Here is a 14,458-nt window from a genome sequence, read left to right on the forward strand (position 1 = left end):
GTGATACAGTTAGTTTGTGTTTATTGGATCAATATAGTATATCGAGTCGAGCACTTTCGTTGATGTTGAAGTACAGGCTACGCCACTTTCGGATCCCGGGGGAGCAGCTGGCAGCGAAGCAGCCCAGATAAAACTCTTTCTTCATTGTTTGTTGTGTATTCAGTCAAGCGGGTCGAAGTTACACTTCACATCTGATTAAATCGGCCTAATTTTACCTTACCAGTGCAGTAATAAAGTAATCTGTAGAAAAGCACCGTATTTAGGTTAGCCTTCATAGTAAGGCTACATTAAATGTTATAATATTCATCGTGTCCTTTCTACTGTATATGCATATATTCCTGTCTATTGCTTTCATTTGTATTTAATGTTATTGTGTTTATACTTGTTTCCACACATTTCACAATTTGGGATGAATGAAGTATCTATATATGATATCCATCTATCTATCCGTCTATCTATCTACCTGTCTGTCTGTCTGTCTGCCTACCTACCCTACTAGTTGTTTTGTTTGGAAAGGTTTTGTCATTGTATTGCTCTTTACCGGCACCTGCAGAGCACAGGACTTGACATTGTACTTACAATTTTACATTGTAACTTTGACCCGCTAGACTGAATACACAACAAACAATGAAGAAATAGTTTTATCTGGGCTGCTTCGCTGCCAGCTGCTCCCCCATGGACCCGAAAGTGGCGTATAGCCTGTACTTCAACATCAATGCATGTGCTCGATATATGCTATATTGATCCAATAAACTAACACAAACTAACTGTATGTGGTGGTGGTGGTGGTGGTGGTGGTGGTGGTGGTGGTGGTGGTGGTGGTGGTGGTGGTGGTGGTGGTGGTGGTGGTGGTGGTGGTGGTGGTGGTGGTGGTGGTGGTGGTGGTGGTGGTGGTGGTGGTGGTGGTGGTGGTGGTGGTGGTGGTGGTGGTGGTGATGATGATGATGATGATGATGATGATGATGATGATGATGATGATGATGATGATGATGATGATGATGATGATGATGATGATGATGATGATGATGATGATGAAGAATGCATCTAACGTTCCGCTGCTCATTATTATAAAAAAACAGAGCATTAAACAAACCATCATGCTCTTACTTTGAAATCATGCGGAAATGTCGTCATCAGCAGGCCATCACGTGGTTTCCGAAAATAACCGAGTGACACGAGTAGATTTTAGAAGAGACCGGCGGAAAATATGTCTCAAAATTCCGTGCGTGTAAAAAGACGATCCACGAGCAGAGATTTGAGATCCACAAGCGCATATTTGGTCATCAAATCAAAAATGGATTCACAAATGCCTGATCGAAAGTTGTCAATGTTAAAGAGATATTCACAGATCTTTTTATTATTTGTTTTACACTTGCACATTTATTTGTGAGTTTGCAAATCTTTTAAATGCATTTGTGGTGTTTTACATTTACAAATCACATATTTACACACAAATTATTTTTATGTTCACACAAATAATTATGAGACATATCTATGCCCATACACGAATTACACATATGATGTTTGTCAATTTAAAAGTTAATTTTGCAAGTCAAAAAAATAAAAATGTGTCGTAAAACTGCGAAGTAACACATTTGTTTGTGTGAAATGCTGAATGAACTACATCTCTGGTCTCGCAGAACAACAAGATGGCCGTCACTACTGTCTTGTCAACAAAACGATTGACTACCCTCACTATCACCACAATGAAACACGTCCAGAAGAATGTCATGCAAAGCTGCCTGCCTTCGATTCTATCTGAACTGCCTGATCTTTTTAATGTCAACCATTTGTGCAGATAGCATGAAGTAGAACAGATCGCTAATGCTAATGTAGCGTTAGCATTTCTCCCCCGGGCTTAAATGGTGTATTATAGAATGATCACACCGGGCGGTGACAGTACTCTTCAAAGGGTTCACGAAATATGACTACTACTCTTACTGTTTAACATTTTGGGTTACTTGATGTTACTTCATATTAAGGCTAATAAAAATGACAAGGCTGTAATGCTAACTAACGTGCTAGCTACTAGCTAGGTAGCTAACTTCAGGGCTGGACTGGCCATCTGGCATACCGGGCATTTTCCCGGTGGGCCAACGTGCCTTTTGGGCCGACACGTCATTTATTTTTTTTATGAAGTCCCGGCCCATAAGACGGGTAGATTGGCCCTCTGTTTAAATGTGTTTAGTAATTGACACTGGGCCGGCCCAATCAAATCTTTAATCACCTCCCCCTTTGGCCGCTCGGTGTGCATCATTAAATCATGCCCCCAGGAGGTGAGCCGGCCGTTGAAGTCAAACTGCCTTTTTTTTCGAGAAAAAGTTCGAGTTAGAAATGGCGAAGGCGAAGGCCAAGCGCAAAGGGGGATCAGAAAAATTGCGGGCAAGAAAAAAGCAAGCCCTTTGTGCTGATGCTGCCGCTTGTGTCAAAAATAACCGACATGTTTAGTCAGGTGCGGTCCATCTTCTTCTAACCCGTGGCCGATATTGGTGGTGAGGAAGATGATGAGAGGGAGAGAGATCAGTGCGAGTGGGGAGAGGGAGGAGAACTCGCGGTAAGCAGAAGCTAAGAAAATTAGGAAAAGATTATTATTAAGGTTATGATACTCTGTAGCAGAGATGGGGACTCGAGTCTGCGACTCGGACTCGAGTCGCACTTAAGTCGCACACACAGAGACTTCAGACTTGACTTGGACTCGTGACCAAAAGACTTCAGACTCGACTTGGACTCGTGTGTTGGGACTCGTGAACAATCATTGTGTTTTCTATTTTTGGCGTATTAAAGGTGGGGTAGGTACATTTGAGAGAAACCGGCTCGAGATTGCTAGAATTTGAAAATACACAACCGGAGATAATCTGCTAGAGGCTGCTACTTCCTTATAGAGCCCGCCTCCTCCAACACACACGAACGTGCACATGACCAATGAGGGCACGAGATAAGTTTGTGCCCAGATGGAAGGCTGACAGGCAGGTAGGCCATCCAGTTATTTTAGCCGGGCTCATTACGCAGATGTGCGCGCCTCTGTTACTACCTCGTAGTAACACAATAGCGACCGGCGGCACACCTGCGGCTGTACCGCTTGTAATTAGGTTCAACTACAAAAACTTTGAACAAAACGCCGGCGGCACCAACAAAAGGAGCGCACACTGCAAAGTCTGCAATATCAAAATCAAGGATGCTGGCGCAACAACGTCGAATTTCATCAGGCACTTGAAAAGTCACCCGGAGAGGTCAGTCACATTAACGCATATGGACGGTTAGCACACATGTTTAGCTCAGCATCAGCTATGTCATGTTAACTTAGTGAATTGCTTGTCACAGTTGTTTGAGTTGAGTGGCGTTGACATCCAACTCTTGACATGACATAAAAAAGGTCGGTAATGTTAATCATTACCCGCTTTTAAGTACTTTTAACAGTTTCCCTGCGGGGGATTAATAAAGTATTTGTGATACTGATTTCTGATTCTGAAGTGTTTTGCTTATAAGTTGTTTGCATTTAGCCAAAGTGTGATGTTTTTCCTCATATTGCATTGCAATAGCCTGTTTAAAGTGATCATATAACAAACAACTAATCAGTACTGATACTGTATGCTAATAGATATAGGAGTGATAATAACACAGTAAATGCTTTGAATTTATTAGATATAGCTGTGTAGTATTCTTAACAGACTGGATAGCAGCAGACATGAGACTTTTATTTTTTTAGAGACTTGAGACTTGACTTGGACTCGTGACCAAAGACTTGAGACTTGACTTGGACTTGCAAAAAAAGACTTGTGAACATCTCTGCTCTGTAGTTCTGGAACCCATTAATATCCCCTTGATGAAGCACTAATAAGACAAATATTATAAGAGAAACATTCGTTAGTCTACAAGCTAGTAAGCTGGCTTTTTTAGGTTTTCCCTGGCAAGTTAAAATATAGCTTAATGGGACTCTGATACGTTGTCTCATTGAAAGTTAACCACCATTCATGAACAATTACTGTCAGCTGGCAGCTTGTTTTGTTTAGTTTATGTACTTATTTGGTTATAAGGGCAACAGTGGTCTTTTGGGACCTGACATTTTTTTTTATAGTCAGCTTTTTGTGGTAGTATTGATTGACAATATATATAATTAATAATATAGAAATAGATAAAAAATTGAGGCACACATGTAGTTTTGACCATGTGTGGTTTTGTTATGTCAATGCCTATTTGGATGGACCTCTATCAGGGAATCCATTCATTCTGTATCATTGTGTTGAGCCAGGTAGCACCCCCAGAGGAGGAGAGTGTCAGCGAGAGTGAGGAGAGCATAGAGCAGGAGGACATAGATTACTTTGCCCGCCCCGAGCCATCTATGTTACAGATGTTTTTAGAACAACAACATACCAGAACTCCAGTTGTGCAGAAGGTATTCACCTGTAAAGATGGCACCAGCAGAAAGTGGCTTACATATTGCAAGGGACGTCATATGTTGTTTTGTTTTGTATGTCTGGCATTTGGGAAGAGGACTGACACTGGCACATTTATAACTGGGATGTCAGATTGGAGGCACGCACACCAGCGTACAGAGGAGCACGAAAAGAGCATTACACATTCAACCTGTGCTGAAGCTTTTTTCTTACGGTGCTCTAAAGCAGACATGGAAAGCATGTTTGCTGGCAGTCAGATGTCGGCTCATAGGGAACAAGTCCGAAAGAGACGTCAGGTTTTGGAGCATGTGGTGGATGTGGAGAATGAGGGAGCATATATATGCTAGCTGACGACACCGTGGACCACGGTAACTTTTTGGAGCTCATCCTTTTATTAGGAAAGTATGATGTCTGCTTAAAAGAGCATCTGGATGATTGCGTAGAGAAGAGCAAGAAATTGCACCAATCCAGTGGAACAAAGGGTAGAGGGTCTCTCATCACCCTACTCTCCAAAACTACTGTTAACTCCATCATAGAAACTGTTGGTAGTCTAATCAAAGAAAGTATCTCCAGTGATGTCCAGAAGGCCGGAATGTCTTCTGTTCAGCTGGACACAACACAAGACAGAACTTCTCAGGACCAGTGTTCAGTAATCTTAAGATATGTCAATGAGACTGTGCAAGAGAGGCCTGTGGCTTTAGTGAAGTGCCATGCATCCACCGGACAATACTTTGTGAACTTGCTCTCAGAGGTCTTAGAGCATCTGAAACTGGACAAGGGCATGTGTATAGGTAATGCAACAGATGGAGCATCCAATATGCAAGGCCGGTCCAAAGGATTTTCTGCACTGATGACTTCCCAGTCACCCACTCATGTCCATGTGTGGTGCTATGCTCATGTTCTTAATCTTGTCCTGGCTGAAACTACCCAAACTGTCATCGAATGTGGAACATTTTTCAACCTAATCAATGACATAGCAGTGTTTATCAGGGAGTCATATCAGAGGGTCAATCTGTGGGGGAAACAAGCCCAAGAAAAGATGCCGTCGACTCATCCTGTAGACCAGGGGTGCCCAACCAGTCGATCGCGATATGTGTCTAAAAATAGAACAACAATATTCAGTTTTATCGTTAATGTCCTATAACATAATCTTCCTGTGCCAGAATAATGCACTTGAACGCATCAAAGCTTTGTGATTGGCCGGCGTGACCCCATGTGTCGGGGCGTGGCTGGTGGGCAGTGGGCAGTATTTCGCTGAAGTTGTCCGTGTCAACAACAGGAGTGACAGTCTGCACACAAACAAGACCGCAATTATGGCAGAAGCAAAACATATATAATTTTCACTCCGAGTGGGAGGATGATTATTTTTGTATCTATTCCAATTCAAAGTCCATCTGTCTCATCTGCAATGCGAGAGTGGCTTTATCGAAGAAGGGTAATTTAGGAGCGGCATTTCAAAACAGTGCACAAACGCTACGAGACGGAATTCCCTCCTAATTCTGCCCTACGCTCCAAAAGGGGAGGGGCCTAAAAGGACAGCTAAATGCACAGCAGTCCATTTTCACCAGGCCCAACAACAAGAGCAAGGCTGCTCCAGATCATCTTATCGTGTCAGTCACGTTCTTGCGAAACACATGAAGTCTTTCAAAGACGGCGAAGTTGTGAAAGAAGCATTCCTCGAGGCTGCCGACGCGCTTTTTGGGGGACAGTAAAAAACAGTAGCATTTCAACAGGTTTTTGATACAATAAAAACTCAAGTTAGATACCGTTATTAATCAGCTGTAAGTTTTAGTTTGTTTGAACTTATTCATTATAATTATTGTACAAAATGGTATAAGAATGCAAACTTAAATTGATTATAGTCTATCATCAATTCAGGTTAAGAAACTAGTGTTGCTTGCATCCTATTTTAAAGGCATTTCTTTTTATACTCTACTAAAATGCAACAAAAAAGGGTTTGATTCTATTAATTTTGTCTTTTTTATTGCACTTTGGCAGCAGATTCCTGAGTGCCGGCGGCACCAACAAAAGGAGCGTACACTGCAAAGTCTGCAATATCAAAATCAAGGATGCTGGCGCAACAACGTCGAATTTCATCAGGCACTTGAAAAGTCACCCGGAGAGGTCAGTCACATTAACGCATATGGACGGTTAGCAAACATGTTTAGCTCAGCATCAGCTATGTCATGTTAACTTAGTGAATTGCTTGTCACAGTTGTTTGAGTTGAGTGGCGTTGACATCCAACTCTTGACATGACATAAAAAAGGTCGGTAATGTTAATCATTACCCGCTTTTAAGTACTTTTAACAGTTTCCCTGCGGGGGATTAATAAAGTATTTGTGATACTGATTTCTGATTCTGAAGTGTTTTGCTTATAAGTTGTTTGCATTTAGCCAAAGTGTGATGTTTTTCCTCATTTCATTTCATTTCATTTCAAACCTTTATTTAACCAGATTGGTCCCATTGAGATCATAGATCTCTTTTTCAAGGGAGACCTGCTCATATTGCATTGCAATAGCCTATTTAAAGTGATCATATAACAAACAACTAATCAGTACTGATACTGTATGCTAATAGATATAGGAGTGATAATAACACAGTAAATGCTTTGAATGTCTTAGATATAGCTGTGCAGTATTCTTAACAGACTGGATAGCAGCAGACATGAGACTTTTATTTTTTTAGAGACTTGAGACTTGACTTGGACTCGTGACCAAAGACTTGAGACTCTACTTGGACTCGTGACCAAAGACTTGAGACTTGCAAAAAAAGACTTGTGAACATCTCTGCTCTGTAGTTCTGGAACCCATTAATATCCCCTTGATGAAGCACTAATAAGACAAATATTATAAGAGAAACATTCGTTAGTCTACAAGCTAGTAAGCTGGCTTTTTTAGGTTTTCCCTGGCAAGTTAAAATATAGCTTAATGGGACTCTGATACGTTGTCTCATTGAAAGTTAACCACCATTCATGAACAATTACTGTCAGCTGGCAGCTTGTTTTGTTTAGTTTATGTACTTATTTGGTTATAAGGGCAACAGTGGTCTTTTGGGACCTGACATTTTTTTTTATAGTCAGCTTTTTGTGGTAGTATTGATTGACAATATATATAATTAATAATATAGAAATAGATAAAAAATTGAGGCACACATGTAGTTTTGACCATGTGTGGTTTTGTTATGTCAATGCCTATTTGGATGGACCTCTATCAGGGAATCCATTCATTCTGTATCATTGTGTTGAGCCAGGTAGCACCCCCAGAGGAGGAGAGTGTCAGCGAGAGTGAGGAGAGCATAGAGCAGGAGGACATAGATTACTTTGCCCGCCCCGAGCCATCTATGTTACAGATGTTTTTAGAACAGCACCCACAACAACATACCAGAACTCCAGTTGTGCAGAAGGTATTCACCTGTAAAGATGGCACCAGCAGAAAGTGGCTTACATATTGCAAGGGACGTCATATGTTGTTTTGTTTTGTATGTCTGGCATTTGGGAAGAGGACTGACACTGGCACATTTATAACTGGGATGTCAGATTGGAGGCACGCACACCAGCGTACAGAGGAGCACGAAAAGAGCATTACACATTCAACCTGTGCTGAAGCTTTTTTCTTACGGTGCTCTAAAGCGGACATGGAAAGCATGTTTGCTGGCAGTCAGATGTCGGCTCATAGGGAACAAGTCCGAAAGAGACGTCAGGTTTTGGAGCGTGTGGTGGATGTGGAGAATGAGGGAGCATATATATGCTAGCTGACGACACCGTGGACCACGGTAACTTTTTGGAGCTCATCCTTTTATTAGGAAAGTATGATGTCTGCTTAAAAGAGCATCTGGATGATTGCGTAGAGAAGAGGAAGAAATTGCACCAATCCAGTGGAACAAAGGGTAGAGGGTCTCTCATCACCCTACTCTCCAAAACTACTGTTAACTCCATCATAGAAACTGTTGGTAGTCTAATCAAAGAAAGTATCTCCAGTGATGTCCAGAAGGCCGGAATGTTTTCTGTTCAGCTGGACACAACACAAGACAGAACTTCTCAGGATCAGTGTTCAGTAATCTTAAGATATGTCAATAAGACTGCAAACTTAAATTGATTATAGTCTATTATCAATTCAGGTTAAGAAACTAGTGTTGCTTGCATCCTATTTTAAAAAGGCATTTCTTTTTATACTCGACTAAAATGCAACAAAAAAAGAGTTTGATTCTATTAATTTAGTCTTTTTTATTGCACTGTTGCAGCAGATTCCTGAGTAGCTTCAGATCTGAGTCGTCTTATCAGTAAGCCTAATTTATACTTTCGTAGCAACACTATTTTTATATAATGGCAAAGAAAGGGTTCAGAGTCTTTTCTTTTTCCTGTGTCATATGTGGCAGCACTGTTCAAGGTTTCTTGAAAACATTACCCACTGTAGTGACGTGTGAATAAACTCCGTATCAACAACACTGTTGTGTAACTTCAGTTAAATACTTGTATGTGTGTACTAGATTAGAAAGAGGTGAGATAAAGGATCTGCAGTATTTTATGAAGTATTCATCGTACAAAGGTCAGTTTTATACAAGTAGAAGTGTGTATTTACCTGGTAGTAGGCTGTCAGTAATGGCTACGCCTCTCTATTTGGACTGGTAGATCTCGGCAGACTGGCAACTTTAAAATCTCTATTGTGTTGTCATAGAAAGGGGAGGCAGGGCACTATAGGCTCCCCCCCCCTAAATTCACTAGAAGTCATCATTTAAGGGGTTATTTTTTAAAAAAGAAGAAAGAAAAGCCTTCCCAAACCTGAGCCTCACGCGCCGCCTATGATGACAGCGGTGTTTCTAGCGATCCAGCTGGATTCACAAATTCACAAGAAGGTTGTGTACTCGTAAAACCTATGCTGAATTTGTCTCTGAAACATGATTGATTAGAAAAATGTTAAGTGTTTGTTTGATAGATACGTTTTTTCTTTGCAAAACTAAATGCATTAGTTTGTAGATGGTGTTTTGTATTTGCAAACCACATTGTGTTTGTTAGTAATCTTGAGGCATTTGTAAAACCTGTTTAGTTTGTTTTTGGCAGGAAATTAGCTCCATAACATAAATGGGGCCACAAAGGCGGAACCCAAATGTCCGGCCTGCAGACTACATGGACGCGTGCCCGGAGAGTCAATGAGTGGCCATGGGCCGTCCTAATCCACAAATCATCAAGGGGCCTCAGGCGGACTTTCTGCAGACTTTCACAGTCTGACTGGGGAGGAGAGCACTACACACTTTGCTTGGAGCATTACCCATAGTTCATGACAAAAGGGATTTGAAAGATAGGAATATTAATAATAATAATAATAATAATAATAATAATAATAAAGCATTTGGTGCTTTTTTATGTATAAAGTGCATTCATGTATTGAGATATGTATAGGCTGAATAAGCCTTTAACTTTCAAATTAGCAATGGGTTGTTTCAATGCTCCTACAATAAATAAAGCTCTGCAGTTCAGTTGTATTACAAAATAGTGTAAAACCTAAAATTCTATATAATGTAATGCAGCATCTCTTACTCACATAACGAAAGCCGTCCAAACAGAGAGATGATCGGCTGAAAAAATTCCCCAGTGAGCGGAGCACCTGGCACGAAGGAGAGGTTCTTTCCACCGGATGACTAGACGACTCTGCACTTAACACACAAAGACAGCCGTGACATTGCTAATAAAAGAGGGAGGTTCTGATCAAGAAGAGTCACCCAACTGTATGCATTCTGAGTAAGGAGGAAGCTGGGTATGTGTGGTGCCTAGACATTTATGTTAAGTGAATTCATTTAGTTCCGTCCTTTTGTCTTGTGAATTCCTGTTTTATTTTGTAGTAACCTTTCCCTCTCGTTTCAGAGCCCTTCCTGCCCTTGTGTGTTTTCCCTCCAGTGTGATTGTCAGCCCCTTCCTTAATTGTTGCCACCTGTGTCCCCTTACCTAGTGTGTATATAGTCTGCGTCTCCCTTTGTCCTGTTCCAGTTCGTCTTGTCTCACCAAGTCTGCCAGTCATTCCTTGACCTTGCTAAGTATATTTTTGATAGACTCCTTTTGTTTCATTCTTGATAGTCCATGTAGATGTTTTGTTTAGAGTGTTTGGATCTTATAGTTTCTCAGTTTAGATCCTCCTAGTGAGCGTTTTGTGTTTTTGCCTTTTATTAAATACCTTGTTAATCCTGACCTGTTTCTGGTGTCGTGCGTTTGGGTCCTGAGCCTTGTGACATTCATAACAGTACGTGCCCAACATGTCTGTTAGTGTGTCTGGGCCTAGTATTAAGTCAAGTTTATTTATATAGCACATTTAAAACAACCCCAGTTTACCAAAGTGCTTTCCAGTTTTCAAATATGTATATGTATATGTATATATGCATTGTTATTGAACTGGTGTACTGAATATGTATTTTACTGCTGCTCCCCCTCCCATCTAAATGCACATAAGCATACACCTAGATGTCCTGTATATAAATTGTGCTCATATACAAACACCCAGGGGACCAAAATAAATATAAGCTTTTGTGTTTCATTGTGTTTGAACATATGTCCAAGTGCATACAAATAGCTGTATAATTTATACATGTCATATATTTGTTTTTATACATTCTGCATTCAGAAGTTTGTCAAAAATAAACAAACCTCTTCTCATCTGGCAGTGGGATGCGAGTGTGCACATTCTCTCAAATAAAACACTGACAAAAAAGGGCTTGTACCTCATAAAATATTGAACCCACAAGAGTGGAGTTGTCCTCCATCTTAAAAGCCGTTTTACTATCATATTCAACTCGCTGCAATTTAAGCACTGTTCATCTTTGAGGGTAAAAAGAGGCAACAGCACGAGGTCCGCTAAGAATTTGTGGACAAACAGACATCAGCGTGAGCCGAGGGGTCAAAAGATGTTTTAAATTCCTGAATTAATTTGTGAACTCGTCTGATATTCAGACCAGGTCTCTCAGGACGATGTGAACAGAACATGAATAAATGCAAATGCAGTGTGAGCTCCATGTAGGAAAAGTGAGAAAAACCAATTGTCCCAGTAAGGTATTACAGGAGGGAGCCACTTTTAGAAACGGGCTGTAGTTCAAAATAGAAATGTGTGTGTGTGTGTGTGTGTGTGTGTGTGTGTGTGTGTGTGTGTGTGTGTGTGTGTGTGTGTGTGTGTGTGTGTGTGTGTGTGTGTGTGTGTGTGTGTGTGTGTGTGTGTGTGTGTGTGTGTGTGTGTGTGTGTGTGTGTGTGTGTGTGTGTGTGTGTGTGTGTGTGTGTGTGTGTGTGTGTGTGTGTGTGTGTGTGTGTGTGGTGTGTGTGTGTGTGTGTGTGTGTGTGTGTGTGTGTGTGTGTGTGTGTGTGTGTGTGTGTGTGTGTGTGTGTGTGTGTGTGTGTGTGTGTGTGTGTGTGTGTGTGTGTGTGTGTGTGTGTGTGTGTGTGTACTTTCACTACTGGGGCCCAGAATTATTTATGAATTACATTTTTTGGGGTTAACACTACAAAATCATACTCTAGGTAAGAGATCAAGGCTGCGTTCAGACCGGTGTTCCCGATCAACTGGTTTCCCGATCAACTGGGGTGATTTTCGATCGCTTCTTCTGTCGTTTACATACATCTGTTGGTATATTTGGCTCGGTAGGAAGACTTTGATGCACATTCAGTACCAGTGTGTGAGGTTGTGGTTACGATGGAGATATCTGGACGCGAACAGCGGGGACTACAAAAAGAAAAACGAGTTGACTGGGGATGTCTGTTCAAAACATTGCGAGCTCCAATAAATCATTTAAACCAGCTATTGTTGCCAGACTTATTACTGAATATCGTTCTTAATGTGATACCAAGTCCACCTGAGACCTGTCTACACCTTCAGACAGCCTCCAAGTGAAGCACACGTTGTTTACTCACAGTTTGAAAGCAGTGTGGAGAAGTCTTCAGAGGCCTGAACTAGGGCTGCACGATTTTGGGAAAATATCTAATTGTGATTTTTCTGACAAATATTGCGATTGCGATTCGCGATATTTATTTTTAAGGACCCAATGGAAGTTTATTGTAAAATGCGGCCATATCTCCGGCTAGGAAGGTCGTATCAACATACTCCTGTCTCTAGCACCCCCGCAGCCCGAGCTACGAGTGAAAGAACTAAACTTACATGAAACTTCCGTTGGGTTGCTTTAAAGTCAAGCTCCAGTTTCAGATTCACCCTGTGATAGAAACATGTGATGGAGCATTACTACCCTGACTCAGATGCTTTGTTTCACCAAACCATCTGAAGCTCCACTGGAAGCCATTTGGAAAGGGCAGGCACTTTCAAAAGCACTTGGCAGGTGATTGGATCAATCTGTCTATCACCTTCTATCATGGGCCACTTCTGATTGATTAGCAATGGCTGGTACATGTGGAGCACAGCACTTCTGATTGGTGTGGATGACTGACACACAAGAAGAAGAATAAAAAAAGTTGTAAAATGAAAAAAAAAAAAAGTTAAAAAAAATCGAGATGATGCGATTTGATAATCGCATCATCTCGAATCGCGATTTCGATTTAAAATCGATTAATCGTTCAGCCCTAGCCTGTACTACGAAGCTGGTTCAACCTAACCTGGATATGTTTGAGTTAGCCGGTTGGCCTAATCCAAAACATACGCGCTCTCGCTAAACTGTACTACGACGCGGGTTATCAAGTGGATCGCTCAAGCCAGCCGTGTCCTATCTAGTTAGGTGCGCGTTCACATGAAAGGGGTGGTATCTGGAGCATTCGACCAATCACAAACATGGAGAAGCGTACTGACAGCGCAGCGTCATACTTCCTGAATGAAAAGTGAACTTTAATACTAGTCAAAAATGAAGAAGTTAAACTTTAAACATCCATGACTTAAACACTTGATCCAGGATCAAAGCCACAGAGCTGCACCTGCAAGGTGAATACAGCTGGCAAAAGAAAAAGTGTTTGAATGCGTACATTAACAGGTTTATGATATCACTGCTAAAACACGATCTGACTTTAATTACATTTGTCTCGAGTGTTTCGTCAACTTAATGTGTTGCTTAAAATAATACTTCTGCATACAGTATGTGACACTGTGAGTGTTGCACGGCCAGATACGGCTCAGCTGACTCAGATCAGGAGATATATGATACATTATGAAGTGATATGCCGCGGACTGTACTTAATGTACTCTGATCCGGTTACTTATGTTGTGGCCGATATTTAAGTAAGCTTTCTTAACGCTAATGTTATAATAGTCAGATTGCTCTGAAGATGGAGGTGATATTGTATTAATGTTCACGTTCACACAGTCGGTGATTTTTGCCGGCCGTCTTTCCTGCAACGGCAGCTTTCCGTATTTCCTTTCTCCTGTAATATGACTTGATCGCTTTAAACTCCGCACACTGAGCTCTGATTGGTCAGCAGGCAGTGCTTTCACTGAGTTGAGCTCTTAGCCTGCAACCTAACCTGGTCCCGACCAGGTTAGCCGCACAGCATAAGTTACCATGGAGATCTAGCGTCGTAGGACCGGAAAGCCCGAGTTTTCCCTGAAGTTAGCCGGCTAAGCGAAAATCCTGCTTCGTAGTATACCCCCCAGCTGTGAACTGTAATCCTCTCAGGTAAACATCCGCCCAGGGAAAAATGGGACCCGCCCAGGTTAAACTGTGTTACGACTTCTGTGGCTATCTACCAGCGATCATGCTTAATATGAAAGACTACACACACATGTATCCCTTATAAAAACGGTATTCTGCAGCACTCATCCAGATAAGATGTGACTGTTAACTCGTTTAGCAAAGATAGCAGCAGAAATGTCATTGCTGTACTTAGACTTTAAAATGCTGATGGGTCATTAATGTTGGTCTCGGCAAACAATATTAGGAATCCTCTATTCAAACATAATATTCAGTGTGCATCGACATCCCCAGTTGATCGGACGGTACTCAAGATGGCGCAGACAAATCAACTTCCGGTGAGACCGAGGACCGAGGAGCGAGGAAATGAAAATAGTCGACCTGAGACGGGGCCAGAGGCTGAAAAGAGGCACTGCAGCACAGGAAGCATGAGGGAAAAAAGACCATTTTGAACATTTAAGCATG

General features: G+C 41.5%; 1 protein-coding gene across 4 annotated transcripts in view; it reads right to left on the reverse strand.

The window, feature by feature from the left end:
- Positions 1-14,458, reverse strand: part of st6gal2a (ST6 beta-galactosamide alpha-2,6-sialyltranferase 2a) — an 82,063-nt gene that overhangs the window by 53,267 nt on the left and 14,338 nt on the right. The window contains exon 2 of one of the 4 annotated variants that reach the window (XM_034110480.2): positions 9,933-10,039. The exons of 2 other annotated variants lie outside the window; for them this stretch is intronic. The gene's annotated coding sequence lies outside the window, so the exon portion shown is untranslated. Of the gene's footprint in view, positions 1-9,932; positions 10,045-14,458 lie in introns of all 4 variants that reach the window. One more of the 4 variants, XM_034110481.2, reaches the window with a different exon arrangement.

This window comes from Pseudochaenichthys georgianus, chromosome 21 (assembly GCF_902827115.2).
Source record: "Pseudochaenichthys georgianus chromosome 21, fPseGeo1.2, whole genome shotgun sequence".
Taxonomy (NCBI): Eukaryota; Metazoa; Chordata; class Actinopteri; order Perciformes; family Channichthyidae; genus Pseudochaenichthys; species Pseudochaenichthys georgianus.